Genomic DNA, 16,185 nt, shown 5'->3' on the forward strand with positions numbered 1-16,185 from the left:
ATCTCTATCCACATGGGGCAGGCGGGTGTCCAGATCGGCAATGCCTGCTGGGAACTGTACTGCCTTGAACATGGAATTCAGCCTGATGGTCAAATGCCAAGTGACAAAACCATCAGTGGTGGGGATGACTCCTTCAACACGTTCTTCAGTGAGATTGGGGCTGGCAAGCACGTGCCCAGAGCAGTGTTTGTGGACCTGGAGCCCACTGTAGTTGATAGGTCCTCGGGCACTGGATGGCAGCTTTCCTGGGAGGGTGGGAGAGCATTGGTAAAACCCCACATGGGCTCCCGTGAATCCCCCTGCAGAATGGATGGGATAGAGAAGCATATACCCATGGCATCGTTAGGGCAGAAACTGAAAGTTTCATATTTAGTGTATGTGAGACTCAGCTCCTAATTTAGGATGTATGGGAAAAGCTGCTTTGCCAGCAGTAAGATGGGCTGTGGAGAGATTCCCTCATGGCTGCCTCAGCCCTGCCCAGGTGGCCCTGCCTGCAGGGTGTGGGGCGTTGATTCCCTCCTGAATGCTGTGCACTGTCTCATGCTGGCGCATGAGAGTCTTGATGTGCATCTTAGGCATAGAAGGTAAGTACAGAACATTCATTTCCTTCATCCAGATTAGAAGTCCCAGGTAGTTTCCAAGGAGAGCTGCAAAGAGACAGTACCTTTCAGTGTCCCGCAGGAGGTGACAATGTCACCTGAAAGCATGTGGGACCCAGGCCACACAGGTTGATGGGACTGCCCTTCAGAAGTCACACTGACCTGGTGACTGTCCAGTTTGTAAGAGATTTTTAACTTATAGCCTTTGATGTAGTAGCTAAGGGCAGGAAAGGTGTATGTACCTGTAGAATTACCAGTGTTGGGGGGCGGTGCGAGAGCTTATTTCCCTTCATTGGGAACTGTTTATGCTGACATTTATTTATTTATTTATTTAGAGAAAGAGTCTTGCTCTGTCGCCCAGGCCAGAGTGCAGTGGCACCATCTCGGCTCACTGCAACCTCCACCTCCTGGGTTCACGCCATTCTCCTGCCTCAGCCTCCCAAGTAGCAAGGACTACAGGCGCCCGCCACCACGCCCGGCTAATTTTGTTTTTGTATTTTTAGTAGAGATGGGTTTTCACCGTGTCAGCCAGGATGGTCTTGATCTCCTGACCTCGTGATCCGCCTGCCTCGGCCTCCCAAAGTGCTGGGATTACAGGTGTGAGCCACCACGCCCAGCCTATGCTGACATTTATACCAGAGCTGACTTTAACTTCCTAGAGCCTTAAATTGCATTTGTGGTTTGGTTATCACGGAGACATTTTCTACCAGACACTGCCACTGTTGACCTACAACATGTAGCTCATGTACTTTGAACAGCATGTACTTTGTAGAAGTGAACAGTCCTGGAACGTGTTCACCTTGGTGTACAGTAGGCCTTAAAGACTCACAGCACATGTGGTCTCTTTGTAGATGAAGTGCACACAGGGACCTACAGGCAGCTCTTCCACCAGGAGCAGCTGATCAGTGGGAAGGAAGATGCAGCCAATAATTACTCCAGAGGCCATTACACCATCGGCAAGGAGACCTGATCCTGGACCGGATCCACAAACTGGTAAGAAGAGAAGGCTTCATGAGGACGTTGTCCCGCACAGGAGACTAGGCCTTGGATGGTGAAGGGAAGGTCATTTTCGCAACACTTAGAGCAGCATCTTGAGTCCGACTAAGTCTGTAACGTCTTACTATGAAGTGTGCGTGGTGATTTGTGCATAGATATGTATTGTCTGCCTTTCTCTGCTTCAGAGTGTGATGCGAGTTCATTATGGAGGGTCTGAATCCGTATCAACTCTCAGAGGCAAAGAGATGTGGCCCCGGCTTGGTGGAGGTTGGTGGTGTGGCTCCCACGGGCATTGGCTCACGTTGTCTGGTTTCTCTCAGGCGGATCTGTGCACGGGACTGCAGGGCTTCCTCATCTTCCACAGCTTTGGGGGCGGCACCGGCTCTGGGTTCGTGTCTCTGCTCATGGAATGGCTCTCGGTGGACTACAGGAAGAAGTCCAAGCTGCAGTTTGCCATTTACCCAGCCCCCCAGGTCTCCACGGCCATGACCCAGCCCTACGACTCCATCCTGACCACATACACGACCCTGGAACATTCTGACTGTGCCTTCACAGTCAACAGCAAAGCCACCTATGACATGTCGGTACAACCTGGACATCGAGTGTCCCAGGTATACCAACCTCAGTCGTCTGATTGGGCAGATCGTGTCCTCCATCATGGCCTCCCTGTGATTCAATGGGGCCCTGAATGTGTACTTGACAGAATTCCAAACCAACCTGGTGCCGTACCCCCACATCCACCTCCCCTTGGCCACCTACGCCCTGATCATCTCAGCCGAGAAGGTCTACCACGAGCAGCTGTCCATGGCCGACATTGCCAATGCCTGTTTCGAGCCAGCCAATCAGATGGTCAAGTGTGACCCTCACCACGGCAAGTACATGGCCTGCTGCATGTTGTACCAAGGGGATGTGGTCCCGAAAGACATCAGTGGGGCCATCGCCACCATCAAGAGCAAGCACACCAACCAGTTTGCAGGTTGGTGCCTGACTGGATTTAAGGGAGGACTGGGTGATGTGGAGTCCTTGTGCCGTCAGGAAGTAGCAGACCTGCAGAATGATGCTGCCCTCGAAGGCCTGCATCCTTTGCAGTTGCTTGTCTGGAACCGTCACCCTGCCCCTGTTCCATGGGCTAGGCTCATGGACATAAACCGATGAACCAGAGTGATAATTAATTCAGTGGTGTCTTTTGAACTTCCTTTGTGAGTCATCACACTATATATCTGTGGTGAGATTTTTGTGTTTTTTTAAGAATAAGGTATTTTTTGGAGGGTTTTGGTGCCCCTTGCTTGGACAGCAGAATTTGTGTGGAAAAGATAGGTTGAACTTCGTAGAAATTTTATGGGCATTTTGGGGAATCATGTGGATGGTGTATATAGTTTAACTTGGGCATTATTATAAACTGCTCTCACTAAGTCTTGCTTCATCTAAGTATGTCCAGGTTGTGCCAACATATGTCATAGGTGGCTTCGTTGTCGACCATGAAGACACAGTCAGAATGTTCATCTGTAGAAATTATATCCAATTTAAATGTCTTTCGGAGTGTTTGATTTAAAGAAAGACTATCAAGAATCTTTTTGTGACGAAAACAGCACCATCTTTATTTCTCTTTTGGGAAGCCTAGTAATTTTGGCCTGTGTTTGCCTCAGACAGAAAATCTGTCCCCATCTTCCACTGACACATGAAAGAAACCTTGCTGTCCCCTTTCAGCTTTTCCAGGAGTTGGTGACTAAATCCTGTCACTTCTCCCTCTGTTGGACCTGTGCGTCCTCTGCTTTGCTTTCCCTGCCTCCTCTGGCTCAGACACCCCCTGCCTCTGGGGAGACCACTGCAGTCAGCTCTAACTGGGAATTCCTACTCCAGGCTTCTCTTCCTCTCCTTCAGGGCTTAGCATGGCTGCTGGACTAGCCGCCCAATTTTGTAAGTAAGGTTTTGTCTGAACACAGCCACCACACCCCTTCACTGCAGATCGATTTTGCTGTCCAGCCTCAGAGTGGGGTAGGTGTGACAGAGTCCATGTGCCTGTAAGGCCTAGAATTTGTATGATCTTGTCATTTATAGAACAGGTTTGCTGACCCCTGCTCTAGTTGACCCCATGCACTACTCAGGACGTGTTATTCCCAAGTTCTGAAACTTGGAATGCTTCCCTTTTGGTTCCCACCTTGGAATGTCACTTCCTACTCAAGCAAGCACGTGGACTACTCTTGCTGCTGTGGTAGCTTCATTCAAGTGATCTTTGACCTGTCAGCTTTGCATATTTCACAGTGGCTTGTTTGGTGGGACAGCAGGGGGTATGACCTTCCCCGTGGCATCACAGTTGTGTACTCACAATCTATCTGGGTGGAAAATGTTTAGCTACAGAATTTCATTACTATCTTGTAAAACCCTTTGGAGTTAATAATCTATAAAGAAGACAAGTAGTGTACATTTTCAGAGGGAAGACAGTCTTCACCTGGGCACCTATCACATGTCACAGTTGGTAGGACACAGCCCTTCGGGCAGCTTGGGATCCTGCCAGGAACCTCCAAGGCTCCTTTCTCTTTATTCCTTGTCTGGAACCGTCATCCTGTCTGGCACAGAGAAGGGCTTAGTGAAGTTTGTGGGGGTGAACTGAGCATTCTCCTGGTCACCTACAGGGGGTCTTCTGTTTGAGGAAAAGTAGCCACCATTTCTAGGTTTGGTACAAGCTTCACGGACTGCTTTCTTCCCCTTCTCTGGCAGGTGGGCATTAACTACCAGCCCCTGACGGTGGTCCCTGGGGGAAACCTGGCCAAGTTGCAATGGGCCATGTGCATGCTCAGCAACATCACAGCCATCACCAAGGCCTGGGCCTGCCTGGACCGTAAGTTTGATCTCATGTATGCCAAGCAGGCCTTTGTGCAATGGTACATGGGGGAAGGCATGGCGGAGGGGGAGTCCTCTGAGGCTCGCAAGGACCTGGCAGCTCTGGAGAAGGATTATGAAGAGGTGGGCATGGATTCTGTGGAAGCTCACGCTGAAGAAGGCAAAGAATACTGAGGGGAGGGTGTGGTGGGCTCTCTCCTGCCACCCCCAGCATGGCTGCTTTCAAGTTGTTTGCAATTAAAGTTTCTCTATAAAACCAAGACCTCTGTGTGTCGTGCTGCTTGGCTCTGCCTACAGGAGCAGGTGGGACCCCAGAGCCTGCATGGACAGTCAGTGGGGTCCCAGCCTGCCCTGCTGGCATGGGGTTGGGGTGCAGCAGGAGTGTATGTACTTAAGGAGCTGCCATGGAAGTGACTTGACCCGGGGAAACAAGCCAAGCGTTGAGTGGATAGGTTTCCTAAATTCTAGGAAAGCTAAGTCAGGGTTTTAACTGAATTTGCATTTTTTGAGGCTTTTCTATTAATGGGATGTGCTGGCTAAAAAGAAGAGCCTAGAAGCAGAGTGTTTAAATCTGAGGTCTGTGAATGGGGCGTGTCCATGAAATCCCTAAAGCTGTAGGTCAAATGTGTAAGGTCAGGACATTTTAGAAGGGGGAAGGTGTTACTGAGTTCTCCACAGTATTTGTGACCCACAGAAGGTCACAACACACCCATCCTGACCCCCCACTGCTCCATGGTAACCTGGAAGGCAGCGTTTACCCTCCACGCACACACACGGTCACCTTGCCCCTCAGCACTGTCAACTGTCTTGGTAGAAAACCTCGCACCTTTCACTTCAAGTGAAGCGTGTTAACGTCTGTTTATAAAAGACCTGGGAATCCAGGTATCTTTTCTCAGAACCAAAGTCAGCTCCAGGAAGTTGACTCAAGGTGAAGTGACCTGGTTAGTTCAGCTGTGGCACAACCAGGACCTGCATAAAAACCTCATTCTAAGTTTGTGCCACAATATCATTAAAAAACAGTAGAGAACATATGACCCAGACCGTCTGCATCTCAGAAAGACTTACTATCAACTGAAGGAGACAACACGTAGCCTTTGCTGGGGACAGTGGTGTGACAAGTCTCTGGCCCGTCCTAGGTGCTGCCCCACACCTGCTGCCTTCTTCCAGGCCCACCCCACTTGGGCAGCCTGGTAGCACTGGGCTGGCGGGGTGTCCTCTGGCTGGATCCTTTGCGGCTGCTGCATTCCAACAGGGCCGGCGCTCCCCCGAGGGAGGTGCTGCCTTTGTTTCTCCCTGAGGAGACACAAAGCACAACCAATAGGAACAGACGAGCCCCGTAACTGCAGCACCTACTGAAGTGTGCCCCTTGAGCAACATTTGTGTCTGCATATTTCCCTCAAAGCCACTTCAAGCTGAAAGCCCTGTATCAGTCCCCAGTCCTGAGGCTCACAACCACCAAAGGCAGTTCATGCCCTAGAAGCCCTTGGCCACGGGTCCATTTAGGGAAGGGTAAGCGTGGCTGGTCCATACTTGGCCTGGACAAGGAACCTGGTCTGCCCTGATGGCGCCAAGCAGCAGCAGCAGCAGGGACTTGCCGCTTCATCCTTCAGGTGTGTTCACGCTGAACTGTACATCTGAGCTGCCTCAGACGGTGACAGGCAGGAAACACTGCAGTCACCAAGTACTGGAATTGGGTTTCTGATTTTGATTTTGGAAGCTCTCACATTGTTTCCTACCTACCTGAGTATTCTGCAAACAGTGGTCAAGCCTTGTAGGGAGACCCCCTGAAACTATTGCTGTGGAATAAAAGATGAAATGCTCTTGATTATTGTAAATACAAAATAGCATGCAGGATTGTGTAAAGACAATGCCAGATTGGACTGCCAGAACGAGCTAACAGTGTGTGATGTGCTTCCCCCTGCAGGGAGCCTGTGAACGGACGTGCAGTCAGGGAGGTTTCACATCACCAAGATTCCTATCCCAGAAAAGCAGATGTTCATAGCTCTGGGAATGGAATGCGACCCTTGTGGAGGGCCTATAAACGGATGCATGGGGGAGCGCCTGTCCATATGGATAAGATAGGGCTATAAATGCCCTCATCTTGCCGTGGCTCTTCTAGGCCTCTTTAGGGTGAAGGCATACTCCCTTCTGAGAATTTCTGGTCTAACCCGTTGTGTAGCTTCACGTCCTGTTTCCATGGATTGTTCATAACCAGCTTTTGTTGCAATTGTTACTGCCAATTAATATCTTGCTAATCATAGGTTATGGAAAGACTGTGTTTCTGTTCTAAGGCTCTGTTAGAAATTACTGACGCACACACTATGTTGTAAATTCTTATCTCTGTATACTGTACTTCTACATACAAATGTACTGTACTTCTACATACAAATGCTATGTTAAAGAATTACTTCATCCCCATGTGACCATCTCACCTCATAATCAAATGACCCTAAATCCCTCACTAACCTACCCCTGCCCTCACTAAACTTAATAATAAATGCTGGTATATCCAGTGCATCGTTGACACCATGGGGCCAGAAGGCAGTGACTCCCCTGGACCCAGCTTTCACTATCTTGTGTGTGTCTATTATTTCTCAACCTGCCGATCCGCCTAGGAGCAAAGAGAGAGCCCCGTTGCATTGCGGGCTGCTGGCCAGATCCCGCAATAAAGCCTCTCGCTCTTGAGTTGAGCTACCGGATTCCATGACTGGGTTCCTCCCATGGTCTGAATGCTTGAGACTTTCCTTCTGACCACCAGAGAGTCTCAGATGAAGACCACTGGTTCAGATTTCCCTCGATTTGTAATTTGCTTACTCCTTTTTGTGAAGATAGAACAATCTGCAACGACACTTGGGCCAGAGCTTTATTTTAATGGGATGGATTTCCCTGGACTTGGTGTTGTCAGCATCAGCAAGACCGAGAGGACCCTCCAGGGAACAAATGTGCTTGGGTAGAAGGCTTGCCCGTGGGGTCACAATCCCCCATGTGAAGTACCTTGGCCAGGGCTCTCTTTTGCTCTGGCCTGGTAGAGTCTGCCCCATGGGCTCTAACCAGGGCGTGTGTCCCCTGCTTGACTCACAGTGTTGGGTCCCCCATCTTGTCCCCCCAGCTTTGTCCTGACCGAGAGCATGCCTTGACTGCTCTGTGACCTGGTCAGCTGCGTGTTCCCCCTGCAGGCTTGAACCCTAGCTGGGGCCTTGCTTCTTACCAGACACTGATAAACATGTTGTTTGTTGCCTGAAACAGCAAAAGATCTGACATGTTGCGAAGCATGTGGAAACTGGCCCCACCCCCAGCCAAATTCCTTGCACCCTCATATAAACTCCACACTCCACCCCCCTCACTGCAGCATGCCTAGGCAGAACCTCCTTCCTTGCTGTTCCTTGTGAGGCCATACTGCAGCACTGTGTGTATGGAAGTTCCCCTAACACATGCTTTAGACTGACCACCCTCGCATTAAGTGCTTCTTCCTTTGGAATCCCAACTGGCTCTCATCCCAACTGGATCTCAGTGGAAGGTCTGGGGCAGTCCCTTGCGGGAGCTCTCCTGCCACCACTTTTGGGGTGAGATCAGACGAGGGTTCAGCCAACAGAACACTCAGCCTCAATCCTGGTTCTTCCCTGGCCTCTTACCAAGTTTAGTCAAATAGCCTGCAACTGGAAACTGCGCTCTTGGAGAAAAGATGCAACCAAGTGTTTTAGGGATCCATCAGGACATTTCTGTTTCACCATTTGTCTCCTTGAACAAGTGGAGGCTCCTGTGTCTGAGATGCCATGGATCTTAGCTACTCCAGAGGACACTCCAGCTCCCTTTCCACGCCAATACTGAAAAGAAAATTCTCCCCAAACCCCTGCAGGGATAGGATGGCCCTCCTTGTGAGAGTTTCTGGGGAGTTCTTCCTCAGAGAATGAGATCTTTGCTGCTTGGTGGGTGGCAAAGGTTATGGTAGTGGCACGCTTGGAACTCTGTCAGCTTGGCACACTCAACTCAAGAAAGATGGAGTCAGGGTTGCCCAGAACCAAGGAGGGGTGCAGCCAGAAGCATGTGGTGGGTGAAGTTTGGCCACCTCAGTCTACCAATGACTCGTGAAAAAGGCACAAAGCAGAGAATGGCCACCATGCATTTCCTTTGGTACAAACTGCCATTATTTTAGTCTCCACTGACTGGTCAGGGGGAAGGACCCCGTCTCCCATGAGCAGATGAGCCCCACCACCTTGCAGCAGCTCCCACAATGGGCCAGCATCCTCCTATGAGGCCACAGTCCCTCTGCGGGCAAGGCCAGACAGAGTCAGATCATCTGTAGCCGCGGTGTTTAGGTGCCCACGTGCTCTCAGGGTGACTAATGTCCAGCTCCCCACAGCACACGGCAGGGCAGGCTGCAGACCTGGGTCTGACTCAGAGCTGGCTTCCCTTCAGCTTGGCGCCATCTGCGTTTCCTCTCTTCCCCTCAGTAATGACTTGGTCCCTTCTGGAAACAAGGATGAGAGGGAAGCAGAAAGGAGGAAATAAGGGTTTTGAAAATTTTTTTAAATCTTTTTGGTTTTTAGAGACTGAGTCTTGCTCTGTCACCTGAGCTGGAGTGCAGTGATGCAATCACAGCTCAGTGCAGCCTTGAACTCATGGCCTCAAGCAATCCTCCTGCCTCAGCCTCCAGAGTAGTGGGACTACAAGCATGTGGCCACACCTGACTAATAATGCTTACCTTTAAATCTGACAGGGCTGACAAACCCTTAACATAACTTTAAGCCATAATGGATGTTAAGAAAACAATTCTGGAACCCTTCAGGAATCATGTGCTCTTGGGGTTAGTGAGGAGCCCTGTTCAGGCCTCCTCACTTTATGAAGGATGAGGAGGCCCAGAAGAGAATGGCCTGCAGCATCTTGAAGTGGGAAAACCAGCTTTTTTCTTTTAGCTCTGCTCCCTTGGGAGGGGCTACTGAGTCAGACGGGCTGGACAGTGGGGTTGAACCAAGTGTGGCTGCAGGTTGGGGTGGGAGGGTGGAGTGACTGATGTCCCCAGGCCTGGTCCCTGGAGGGTCCTCCTATGCACCAAAAATAGTCAATGACCAATGAATGTTAAAACAGACTTCATGCTATAATCCCAGTGCTTTGGGAGGCTGAGGCAGGAGGATCCCTTGAGGCCAAAGGTTCGAGACCAGCCTGGGCAAAAAAGTGAGACCCTATCTCTAAAAAAAAAAAACCGAAAAAACAAACAAAAGCCGGGCTTGGTGGCCTGCACCTGTAGTCCCAGCTACTCAGGAGGCTGAGGTGGGAGGATCACTTGAGCCCAGGAGTCGGAGGCTGCAGTGAGCCATGATTGCACCACTGCACTCCAGCTTGGGTGGCAGAGGGAGACTACCTCTAAAAAAAAAAAAAAATTAGATTAACAAAACTTAAAAATACAAAAATAAAACAACAACAAAACTAAAAACAGCCTGGCTCATTCTCTTCAAGGTCAGTGCTCCTGCTACTCTGAAACCAGCTAGTGGCCACTCGGCATTTCGTGAGCCCCTAACAAAGCAAACCCCAGAATGCAGCAGCCTGTCAGCCTCTCATGATCTGGGGAATCCCTGAAGCTGCGGAGTGGGCCAGACCAAGCTGGGACGCCCTCTGCCGTTTACCTTTGGTGTGACCTATGTGAGCCCGACTCCCCCCCATTTCCCATCTGGGCAGAGCTGGTTGGGGAATGAGGATGTGTCCCTTCCTACTGGTCCCCAAGGGTGGCCTTTCTTGTTTTGTAGTGGCAGCACGAACTTGCAGCAACATGGGCTGACCAACATTTGTGTTAGGAAGGAAAACGGGCAGAGGTGAGGTGAGAGAACTGAAAGGGAAGGAAATAACCACTGGCTCTGCTTGAGAAGCAGCCACAGCCAGGGCAGGTGGCATCAGCAGTGGTGTCTCACTGGCGGGGGCAGGGGCAGCACAGCAGGTCCTTTAGTCTGTGGCTCGCCTAATACTCCTGTCAGACAGTGCTGCTCCAACACATTCATGACATGCCTTCAGCAACCCCAAGTCAGGGGCATGAGCCACACATGCAATTTTTTTTTTTTTTTTTTTTTTGAGACGGAGTTTCGCTTTTGTTGTCCAGGCTGGAGTGCAATGGTACAATCTCCGCTCACTGCAACCTCCACCTCCCGGGCTCAAGTGATTCTCCTACTTCACCTTCCCAAGTAGCTGGGACTACAGGCATGTGCCACCATGCCCGGCTAATTTTGTATTTTTAGTAGAGATGGGGTTTCACTATGCTGGTAAGGCTAGTCTCGAACTTCCGACCTCAGGTGATCCACCCACCTCAGCCTCCCAAAGTGCTGGGATTACAGGAATGAGCCACCGCACCCAGCCACAATTTTAAATTTTCTAGTAACCACTAAAGTAAAAGAAAATGTGAAATTAGAATTCAAATAATATATTTTAATTAACCCAAAATATTCAACATATGATCATTTCAACATGTAATCAGTACGTAAGTTTTTCACGAAATGTTGCAATCACTTTTTTTTTTCCTTTTTATTTAAATAGAGATGGGATTTCACCATATTGCCTAGGCTGGTCTCAAACTCCTGGGCTCAAGTGATCCACCCACCTTAGCCTCCCAAAGTGCTGAAATTACAGGTATGAGCCACTGTGCCTGGCCCTGCATTCACTTTTGTTCTTTTGTCTGTAGACACCGGATCTCACTATATTGCCCAGGCTGGTCTCGAACTCCTGGCCTCAAGTGATCCTCCTGCCTCTCCCTCCCAGTGTTGGGATTATAGCCATGAGCTAACACGCCTGCATTCACTTTTGTACCAGTCCTTTGGCACCTGCTGTGCATAATACACGCAGTGCAGTGACCATGCCAGCCATATGTAGCTCACGGTTCCTGTATCAGGCAGCACAGCTCATGTGAGACGCACGGCTTCCACATACCAAACGTCATCTTACATGCTCTGGACAACTTTAAAAAATGTGTAGTTTCCCTAAACTTAGAGACTGCTTGACTGAATTTAGTTTTCCCTCAATGACTCCAGACCCTCACCACGACAAGCATCGCCCCTCTGTTCTGGGGTCTTCTGTTTCCCCCTCCTTGTGGGTATGAGTGAGCCTGGTGGTGGTGGTCCCTGCAGGCCATCTGGATGGCTGGGGGACAGGAATCCAGAGACGCTGGGGCGCCTGCTGCAGTTCACAGAGGCAGGCTCGAGTGGGCCTGGCCCGCAGCCTGGAGAACTCCACACCCAAGTCCTGTGTGAAATCTATGGCCTCCATGCCCACCAGCTGGATCACTCCGACAACCCCCCCTTATGTTCTCCACCCCAGATTCTGCCATTACTGGGGCAGCCGGAGCTCCGCGTGTTCAGATGCTGCAACACGCGGGCCTCAGAGAGCTCTCGGCATCCCATCTGCGAGCTCTGCCTCTCACTCCGCAGCACACTCCTGGTGCGGCCCCACCTCTGCCCCACTCCCCTCCGCCTTCTCCCCAGGTTTCCCTCTATCCCCACAGGGCAACCCCCCAGGGCCTCTGTGCCCTCATATCCTGGCCTTCTGCCACCCAGCCTACAGGACAGAGCCCTCAAAGACCAAAGACCCTGAGGGGCCCAGCATGCCAGGCCGCTCCTGTCCTCGTGTTTTGGGCATCCTCTCACTTCTCTCGGAGCCCCCGTTTGCTCACACGGCACCCCTGATCCTCCTGGCCCCTTTATGCCCGTGTTCCCAGCACCACGACCCCCGCATACATCTTTTTTTTTTTTTGAGATGGAGTCTCACTCTGTCTCCCAGGCTGGAGTGCAGTGGCGTGATCTCACCTCACTGCAACCTCTGCCTCCCAGGTTCAAGTGATTCTCATGCCTCAGCCTCCCGAGTGGCTGGGATTATAGGCGTATGCCACAACACCTGGCTAATTTTTTTTTTTTTTTTTGTAGAGATGGGGTTTTGCCATGTTGGCCAGGCTGGTCTCTAATTCTGGACCTCAGGCCATCCGCTCGCCTTGGTCTCCCAAAGTGCTGGGATTACAGGCATGAGCCACTGTGCCTGGCCCCTGAATACATCTTGACTGTGTCCTGCCACCTCCCTCCTCCTGCCCTGGGCCCACCAGCGCCTGGACAGCACTCTGCCTCGCCCACCCCCTCCCCCCACCCCAGCTCACACCTTCGGGGCCCTGCTGACCCCTCCTGTCCCGCCCTGTGTAACCTTTACTGCTCTCCTGCTCAGAAGCCTCCTCCTACCTCCATCACTGGTGGTTTTTCTCGCCACCTCTCATTGGACCGAGTGTGACCATCTCACTTCACTGCCACACCCTCTGCACTGAGAGCTGGGCCCGGCACCCAGAATCCCCAAGTGAGTGGCAACATCCCTTAGAATGACAAGGACTCTGTTCCCAGTTTCTTCCTCCCTGTGGAAACCTGCCCTTCAATTGCTCATCTCAGCCTGCAGTCCGTGCATCCCTACCCCGGCTTGTCCCTCAGCCCCTCCTCACCCTCCCTTGGGCCTGAGCTCTGGGTGGCAGTGAGGTGGGCACCGTGGGGAGGAGCGTACAGGTGGTGCAACCAGAGCCCCGTGGGCTCTCACAGGCCCCTGGCTCTGGGACCCTGGTTTCATCACACCTGGTGACACCTGGAAGGTGGCCCCAACTCAGGAGTGAGGCGGGCAAGGGGGCTGAGTGCTGGAGTGTGGCCACGGGACCAGCACACGGCATCTGTGTGGTGCTGCCCAGGAGGCTCGGAGAAGGCGGGAGCCTCTGTTTCAGCCTCCAGACTTCCTGTCCGGGTAGGGGACAGCTTCTAGGAGGCCGAGGTGTTTGTCACGCCTGGGGCTGTGCTCTCCAGCACAGCACACCACCCCTCGGCCTGCTGTCCTCCTCTGGGGTGGGCGGAATTCTTTACAGGGCACAAGTCTCACTCACCACAGTTCACCTCTGCGGTGTGGGATGTTGATCCTGTCCCCAGATGCCAGCCCAACTGTGGGCCATACCATGTCTCTAATAAACAGAGCCAGAAATTGTGCCCTGTCACTAAGCCACAGGGCAGCGACGGCCTACGTGGTCCTGCCCTTGCAGCTTACAGGTTTTTCTGCCTCCTGGGGCCAGGCACTTTCCATGGAAACAAGGCAGAGCACCAACCCCCAGAGATAAGCCAATAAACACGACCTGAGAAAGAACAGGCAGCAAGAGAGGCGGAGGGAATGGGGCGGGGTAGGGGCTGGAGAGAAAGGTGAATGTGTGGCAGCCGGGCTGTGGGGCAGAACCGGAGAGGCCGCAGGCCAAGGGCCCAAGGAAAAGAGGGGTTCGAAGTGGGGTTATTGTTCCTGGCAGAGAGAAAGGAGGCCTCTGGAGGTCAGAGAGAGACACAAAGAGAGCAGACAGAGCACGGGGTCAGTGAGGCCTGTGCACAGGTGCCTGAGGCCTCTCAGGGCAGGGGGACGGGGTGCCCAGGCCCTGCCCCCATGGGGGCAGCCGGCTCTCTGCCCCTTCTCAGGATGCCTGTGTGGGTGTACTCATGCTTCCAGGCGGGGAGCAAGCTCTGGGCCTCCTTCCCGTGGCCTGGGAGGTTTTACTGCATTTCACAGAGGGAGCTGTCGGGAGCAGAAGCAACATGTGGGGAGGATAAGCAGGGACCAAGGCTCCACCATGACACACTCTCGGCCTCAGCATCTGCTCAGCCCCAGTCACCATGCTGGAGAGAGAGGAGGCCCTTCAGGCCCGGCAGGCCTCTGTACCCTGGGAGTTTTGCCTCTGACTCCTGTCCTGCAATCCTCAGAGGGAAGCTGGCCAGGGCTGGCCAAGCCCCTGCACAGGACCTGGGCCCAAGTGGGGTACAGGCAGGGGGTGGCAGGAAGACCTCTCTGCCTGCCCTGCTCCCTCGGCACTTTCCTGGAGGCTGTAATGCCACAAGATAGGACCAAAACTGTGCTGTTATTTTTTTTTCGAGAGGAGTCTCACTGTCACCCAGGCTGGAGTTTAATGGTGTGATCTTAGCTCACTGCAACCTCCGCCTCCTGGATTCAACCGATTCTCTTGCCTCAGCCTCCAGAGTAGCTGGGATTACAGGTGTGTGCCACCATGCCCAGCTAATTTTTGTATTTTTAGTAAAGACAGGGTTTTACCATTTTGGCCAGGCTGATCTCAAACTTTTGACCTCAAATGATACGCCTGCCTCAGCCTCCCAAAGTACTGGAATTACAGGCGTGAGCCACTGCTGCTGGCCCAAAACTGTCTTTTAAAAAAATTTTTTTGGGGGTGCTGGGTGTGGTGGCTCACACCTGTAATCCCCGCACTTTGGAAGGCCGAGGCGAGCAGATCATGAGGTCAAGATATCGAGACCATCCTGGCCAACGTGATGAAACCCCGTCTCTGCTAAAAATACAAAAAAAAATTAGCTGGGCGTGGTGGCGCATGCCTGTAGTCCCAGCTACGTGGGAGGCTGAGGCAGGAGAATCACTTGAACTCGGGAGGCGGAGGTTGCAGTGAGCCGAGATAGCACCACTGCACTCCAGCCTGGCAACAAAGCGAGACTCCATTTCAAAAAATATATATATATTTTTTTCTTTTTTTTTCACAGGCAGGGTCTCACTCTGTCACCCAGACTGGTCTCAAACTCATGGCCTCAAACGACTTTCCCCCCTTGGCCTCCCAAAGTGCTTGGATTACAGGCAGGAGCCCCTGCGCCTAGCCCAAAGTCGTCTTGATTCCTGACTTTGTGGAATGGAGGCATGAGTGAAGAGGTGGGGAGAGGCTGAGGCGGAGGAGCCCTAGCCCACCTGGAGCACCGTGGGGCATGCACTCTGCCTCCACCTGGCCTGGACATGCCTCCTAAGGATAACAGCGAAGCCAGGGAGCAGAGCCCACGGATGGGCCCTGCAGGTGCTGGGCTGAGACCGAAAGACAGGCGTGGTCACTCCGGGCCATGCTGCCGCTGTACTGCGCCTGCCCCTCTCCGCCCCGCCCCCCGACCACTGGGGCAGGGACAACGGGCCCGGCTCTGACTTCGGGCACGCTCGACGTGAGCAGAGACACGGCCGCAGAGTCCTGGGGCTCGCTCGCCAGCCTCTGCACGGCACACATCGACTTGAGCATCTGGAAGACGGCCACGGGGGCCACGTTCAACTTCAGCAGGTCCACCAGGGTCCTGGCGGGGACAGACGCCGGGCCGGTGAGCCCTCCCCGCCCAGCGCGGACCCGGGCCCCTCCCTGAAGACCCGACAAGGGCGGGAGGCTTCTCCCGACCAGTGAGGCTGGGCTGACAGCGAGAGCACAGGTGGGGGCGTCGGGGCGCGCACGGCCTCCACCCGCCCCCCTCACTTGAACAGGTCGGGGTCGATGGCGCCATCCGCCGCCTGCGCCAGTTCTTACAGCTCCATCTCAGCGCTCGGCGCCTTCTTCCGCCGCAGTGAGAGCTTCTGCCGGGCAGCCTCCAGCCCCGGGGGTGCTGCGGGCCCCGGCCCAGGCCCTGCGCCCTGGCCACGCTCCCACCTTGCCCCCTAGCAGCCGCGCCCGCCGCCTTCTCCCTGCAGCGCCAGTGCCCGGCCTCCTACGCGGCCGTGAATGACCGCAGGGGCCCAATCCTTGGTGGTCAGAGCCTTCCTGATAGAGGTGCTGGCCGAGTATTGGTCATTCTCGCTTAGGTGGCAGCACCCAGCCCAGTGCCAGGCATACATTGAGCGCTCAATAAATGCCTGTTGCAAGAAAGCGTGCAATTGTCTTATCCGCGCCGGTGCCCCATTAGGGGGCGCTCCAGGGCGGCACCAATCACCCTCTTAAGCGCACGCGCACTCCTTG

The 16,185-nt window shown here is 53.1% G+C and overlaps 2 pseudogenes; one reads left to right on the plus strand and one right to left on the minus strand.

Annotated features, from left to right (window-relative positions):
- On the plus strand, nucleotides 1-4,610 carry LOC100590743 (annotated as a pseudogene).
- Nucleotides 4,611-5,568: 958 nt separating this feature from the next.
- LOC100591081 lies at nucleotides 5,569-16,129 on the minus strand (annotated as a pseudogene).
- Between the last annotated feature and the right edge of the window lie 56 nt (nucleotides 16,130-16,185).

This window comes from Nomascus leucogenys, chromosome 7b (genome assembly GCF_006542625.1).
Source record: "Nomascus leucogenys isolate Asia chromosome 7b, Asia_NLE_v1, whole genome shotgun sequence".
NCBI classification, from domain to species: domain Eukaryota; kingdom Metazoa; phylum Chordata; class Mammalia; order Primates; family Hylobatidae; genus Nomascus; species Nomascus leucogenys.